Source organism: Eublepharis macularius, chromosome 12 (genome assembly GCF_028583425.1).
Source record: "Eublepharis macularius isolate TG4126 chromosome 12, MPM_Emac_v1.0, whole genome shotgun sequence".
Classification (NCBI taxonomy): Eukaryota; Metazoa; Chordata; class Lepidosauria; order Squamata; family Eublepharidae; genus Eublepharis; species Eublepharis macularius.
Window position 1 is genome coordinate 10,835,760 of NC_072801.1, and position 6,000 is coordinate 10,841,759.

Here is a 6,000-nt window from a genome sequence, read left to right on the forward strand (position 1 = left end):
GTGTCGCGCTGCCACGGAGGACCCTGGATGAATGGTGCTTTGTTCCGGGCGGCGCTGGGTCCTGTGTTCTTTTGCTTGCCTTTCAGCAAGAAAGGGAACAAATGAATGTCTTTCCTATCACAGTCCCCTTGCACAGGAAAGTGGAATCTATGTCTTGCTTTTCCTCTCTTAAATTTCAGTTCTGGATCAAGAAAATGCACAGTGCAGTGGCAGATGGTAACAGTCTCACGACCTCCTTAGGGCGGGCCGTCACGCTTCTTCATGTCAGTCCAAGGAGTTTGTCTCATTTGCCATCAGTGGATGGGAAAAGATGCTAAAGGCGCACACAGGACCGTGGCTCAACAATGGGACCACTTCTCTTCTAATGTGTTTTTCAAGGAGGGGAGCAATATGGCACCCACTGCTCCATTGTTTGGGGGACTGGTCAGGGCAAAGGAAACATAAATGGTGACTGTTCTCAGGGGCAAGCTTGGAAATTAAAATGGCCCACCAACAAACCAGGCTGAGTGGCCCCTGCAGTTCTAAGCAGAGCTACTGGGGCTTGGCTCTGCTGACTCTTGGATGCCAAATAGTAAAGAGTCCAGTAGCACCTTTAAGACTAACCAACTTGATTGTAGCGTAAGCTTTCAAGAACCACAGCTCTCTTCATCAGATGCATCTCGAGATGGTTCTCGAAAGCTTATGCTACAATCAAGTTGGTTAGTCTTAAAGGTGCTACTGGACTCTTTACTATTTAGCAACTACATACTAACACAGCTAACTCCTCTGAATCTTGGGTACCAGTGGCCCTCCAGAGCAGTGGCCCAACAGAAACTTTGGTGGACATATTTAGTTTTATCAGCGCTGCTGTTTTAATTTTTTATTTTTTGACTTTAAGAGAGATTAGATGGTCCACAGGTTGGAGTTTCACGGCCACTGATTGCTTTCTTGGATTAATGTTGTTACTCAATTATTTATCTTCAATTGAAGTAATTGCTATTTTTTAATCTGTCTGGGGTTTTTTTTGGCAGGTTGCTCTAAATGCTTTCTCAGTAGCAAGGTAGGAGAAGAATCTTTTAAATAAAGAGCATCAAGAAAATCTCTCTGCATATAGCAAAGTTCAGCATGTGGGAAGCTCAGCATATGGGGGAATCATTTAAATATGACACATACACACTCACATTCATAGAATCATAGAGTTGGAAGGGGCCGTACAGACCATCTAGTCCAACCCCCTGCCCAGTGCGGGATCAGCCTAAAGCATCTCTGACAAGTATTCATCCAGCCTCTTCTTGAAAACTGCCAGTGAAGGGGAGCTCACCACCTCCCTAGGCAGCTGATTCCACTTTTGAGCTATTCTGACTGTGAAAAAGTTCTTCCTAATATCCAGCCGGTACCTTTGTGCATGTAATTTAAACCCATTGCTTTGGGTCCTACCCTCTGCTGCCAACTGGAACAGCTCCCTGCCCTCCTCCAAATGACAGCCTTTCAAATACTCAGAGAGAGCAATCATGTCCGCCCTCAATCTCCTCCAAACTAAACATTCCCAAGGCCCTCAGCCTTTCCTTGTAGGGCTCAGTCTCCAGACCCCTGATCATTCTTGTCGCTCTCTTCTGTACCTTCTCAATTTTGTCCACATCCTTTTTGAAGTGAGGCCTCCAGAACTGCACACAATACTCCAGGTGTGGCCTGACCAAGGCAGTATAGAGAGGGGCTATGACCTCCTGCGATTTCGACGCTATGGCCCCTTTGTACCACATTCCGAGGTGGTACAGCCCAGAATTCTAGCCTTTCTGTCTGTATAATGGACAGAACTCTGAGGGATGGCAGACACAGGACAGTAATTCAGAATCTAATTTTCTTTGGGGTGATGATGAGACATCCCTACATTATACTTGGCTAGTTCTTCAACCTCCGCATGCTCCTCCTTTAGAGCAAACTTGCTCTGCCAATCTTTTCTTCAGCACCGCAACCCCCTTTCATTCCCCAAGCCCCCCCCCCCCGGCCATTCCCAATCAGGGATAAATCTTGAATTCCTTGCTGTGAAATAGAAAATGGTTTCCTAGAGTGTATTGGTGGCTGAAATAGGAACAGCTGGCCAAACTGAGAGAGCTACAGGCATTTGGAAAGGGAGAGTTCCCAAAAATGTCACAGCAGTGAACAAGTTCAACAGTCGAACTTGCCATTTTCCGCTGTGGTGACCAGATGTGAGCCCATCACTGGGCCCGGTAGGATTTGGTACCAGATGGCTCAAATGCCTGCTGATCAGGTCGGCATCAGATTTTTACAGAACTTTGCATGTGTGGAAATGAGGCTGATCTGAACAAATCAGCAGCCATTTAAATCACTAAGGAGTAGGACTACTCAGATGAACAATAGGATGTTTCATTTTAAACACAGTGTTTAATTAAGACTGACTTACATGATTTGTGACTGACATAACCACCTACTTATCATTCTCATCTAGATTGATTTGTGACTTTGCTGATTCCTGCCCTCTGCAGAGGATTGAAGCAAGTGGTCTGAAACAGAACGCAATCTCCCCCTCCTGACTCCGAGTGTTACCAAGTGATGCTCAGCTGCCGTAAAGCAATTGCCGAAATGCTTCAAGATGCAACAGCATTGCTTTTGGATTGGAATCATGGAGGAAAGCCACATTAACTGTACAACTTAGTGACTGCATAGCAAACAAAGGTCACTTCTCCTTCTCCCCTTAGGACACTTTCTTTGTCCAGGAAAAGTTGGGAGGAAAGAAAAGATCTGGCAAGAGCCAAAGGATCTCACTGGCAACTGGAATGGCTAAGAAAGTCCAGTGTTGGTTTCGGATGGGAATGAATCTACACTCCTTGTGTAAACTGGCCTATTGATCAGACCATCTGCCCAGGAGAGCTGTGAAGCACAGGGGAGGCATTAGGGATGTCTTACAGAGAAGTCTCAGTAACTCACCAAACTACAATTCCCAGGATTCACTTGGGGCAGCCATGCCAGTTAAACTGGTACCTAAATTAGCAGTATAGACCTGCCTTTTGGAGACGCTTCCTTCCTTGACATTGTACTATGATAACAGACACTTGGGAATCCTGTCTGCTTTATCACACTCCACAATCCTGAAAAACCCACTCGCACACACAGCAGGCAGTGATTGCTGCAATGAGAACTGCAAAATACCAGACGCTTCTCTGCTTAACTATTAAATCAGGGTCAAAGCCTTTGCAAATACATCACACCTTTTTCTTCTAGGATCAGTTTTCATGGACTCCTCCATTAATGTCTACACTAGAATAACAGTGGCCAATCTTTAAAAGCCACACAAGACTTTTGTTTGTTTTTCACTGCAACTGGTAATCATACCCCCAGCAGGAATTTACTAAACACAGGGCTTTTTTTCTGGGAAAAGAGGTGGTGGAACTCAGTGGGTTGCCCTCAGAGAAAATGGTCACATGGCTGGTGGCCCCGCCCCCTGATCTCCAGACAGAGGGGAGTTGAGATGGCCCTCCGCGCCACATGGCGCGGAGGGCAATCTAACCTCCCCTCTGTCTGGAGATCAGGGGGCGGGGCCACCAGCCATGTGACCATTTTCAAGAGGTTCCGGAACTCCGTTCCCCCGTGTTCCCCCTGAAAAAAAGCCCTTACTAAACATATACTGACAAAAGCCACCTCTTACAAGGTCCAAGCGAAACTTTTAAACAAAGTATGAAGAATGAGAAATGCTGGATTAGGGGGCCTAGCTCATCCAAATCCAGACACTGAATTATAGTCTGTGTCTGCGTCCAGAGGCAGGATGTTTTCCCTGTTCATCTTGGAGGATCTTTGATGAGGCTTGGTGGATCTTTAAATTGGATATAGTCTCCCCAGCAGGTTTAAATGTTAATATGCATCTGTCATGCTTTTTAATTTAGTTGTACTCACTGTTAAGGTTTGGCATCCTATGTGATATAGGGGAGATTCCCCACAGCTGTTCTTTGCTACACCTGTATGTTGTCTAGACCAGGGCTTTTTTTCAGCGGGAATATGGTGGAAAGGAGTTCTGGCACCTCTTGAAAATGGTCACATGGCTGGTGGCCCTGCCCCCTCATCTCCAGACAGAGGGGAGTTTAGATTGCTCTCCGTGCCATGCGGCGCAGAGGGCAATCTAAATTCCCTTCTGTCTGGAGATCAAGGGGCGGGGCCACTGGCCATGTGACCATTTTCTCCAAGGGCAATTTAAACTTTAAAAAACTCCCCCCTTGTTCCAGCTGACCCAAAGTGACGTCATTGTGCGGTCCTGAGTTCTACCACTGAGTTCCACCACCTCTTTTCCCAGAAAAAAAGCCCGGGTCTAGACTATTACATTGCTGCTTGAAAAGAATGCCTGATATATGCCAGGGATATGCCCTATGATGTAATATAAATTTCTGTTGTAAATATTCTGGATTCAGGTTTTTAACATGGATTTATGTAATGTATTGTATAGATTATATAAAAGTGTTTTAAATATTTTTTCTAGTATGTAACTACCAAGAAGGAGGAGACCAGAAAATGGGACATGAATTGCTAGCACACCTGTTGCAGTTACGCAGCAAAATATCTCGAATAATATCCCCCATGGTTGTAATGGACACTGCTCTTCTTAAACTTTGTATATGCCGCATATCTTTGTATCTTGAATGTTATATATATATATATATATATATATATAAAAAAGCACTGGTCACTTTTTCAGTTATTTATTACATCTTTATTTAAAGGCACTCAGCACTTTATTGTAGTACGTGTTACTACTTTAGTTTTGCTGTAAATATGTGACCTTGATTGCTACTGTGTGCTGTGTATGTGACTGCCTGGGAGTTTTCTTGTTACACTTTCTGCAGAAACTGTTTTTGAAATTGACCAAAAGGAGTGAAGAAACTTACAAACTAGACAACTTTCATTGCAGTTTATTTGATTGTAAATGTTTTTGTAGTTAGTTGATCATGGCGCGCTTTACTCTGTAGTTTTGGTTTCTACCGTGACTCTCTCTATTCCGTTGGGTTTCCCTGTTCATCTGGCAACCCTAGAGAGATGTTAGACCAGTGGAAGCCCTTCAGACTGGAAAAAAAATTGTCTCTCAAACCCCTCCCATCCCCAAACAACTCGTGCTGATATTCATAGGGCATCCTTTGTTTGGCTTTTCTTTATGCTTTCAACAACTTTTAAAAAAAAAGCTTTTGGTAATAAAATCTTAATGAGACCAGGCTAGGTGCCAAATTGTCATGAAACAAACTCAAAGGAACTGAGAAACAAGCATTTTCAATTCTGCAGGGATGGCTGGAGGTGGAGGCGAGGGTCATCTCCAGCCTACATTCATGAGCGGGAAGAGGGTTAGACTTTAGAACCTTCTTCTGCATAGGGTTGCAAGTTCCTCCAACCTCCCAGGCTAAAGATTGGAGGCCCAGCACCTACCTTATTTTGCATCTCTTGCGTGTGCACGTGGAGTGCGCGCTCCCAGCCTGCGTGATGACGTCACTTCTGGGAACTTCTGTGGAATGACATCATCACACAAGCCATGTGCTGCTCTGGAAGCGCTCCTGAGCTACCCGGAGGGGCCGAATTGGGCACAATTTGAGCTGTTGCAGCGCACAGGAGCGTGCCACACCACTCAGGAGTGCATCTGTCAGTCCTTGGCAGGTAGAATCCCCAAGTTATCCACAGCAAACACGCAGGTGTATTGGTTGAAGTAACTTTATTAGAGATCCATCAAGTTCAGGGTGCTCAGACAACTGAATTGGCAGAAGTGACGTAACTGGGGCTGGTGATGTTAGTTATAGGGAAGATTCCCGCCATCAGGATAAGGACCATTAAGGTTTGGGGTGCAAAAGAGCCGAGGGCGGGGGTGAAAGGGAGAACCTAGGTTTAGGCTAGACAGAACAAAGAATGAAATCATCTCAGTTCCCAAGAAGGATACATTGCGAGCGGGCTGCAGCCAGCCTTCAAGGACACTTGCTGGAGGCAGCAGGGAAAGAGAAAGCAAATACTTGCGAGATAGTCTACTGCCTTAACATC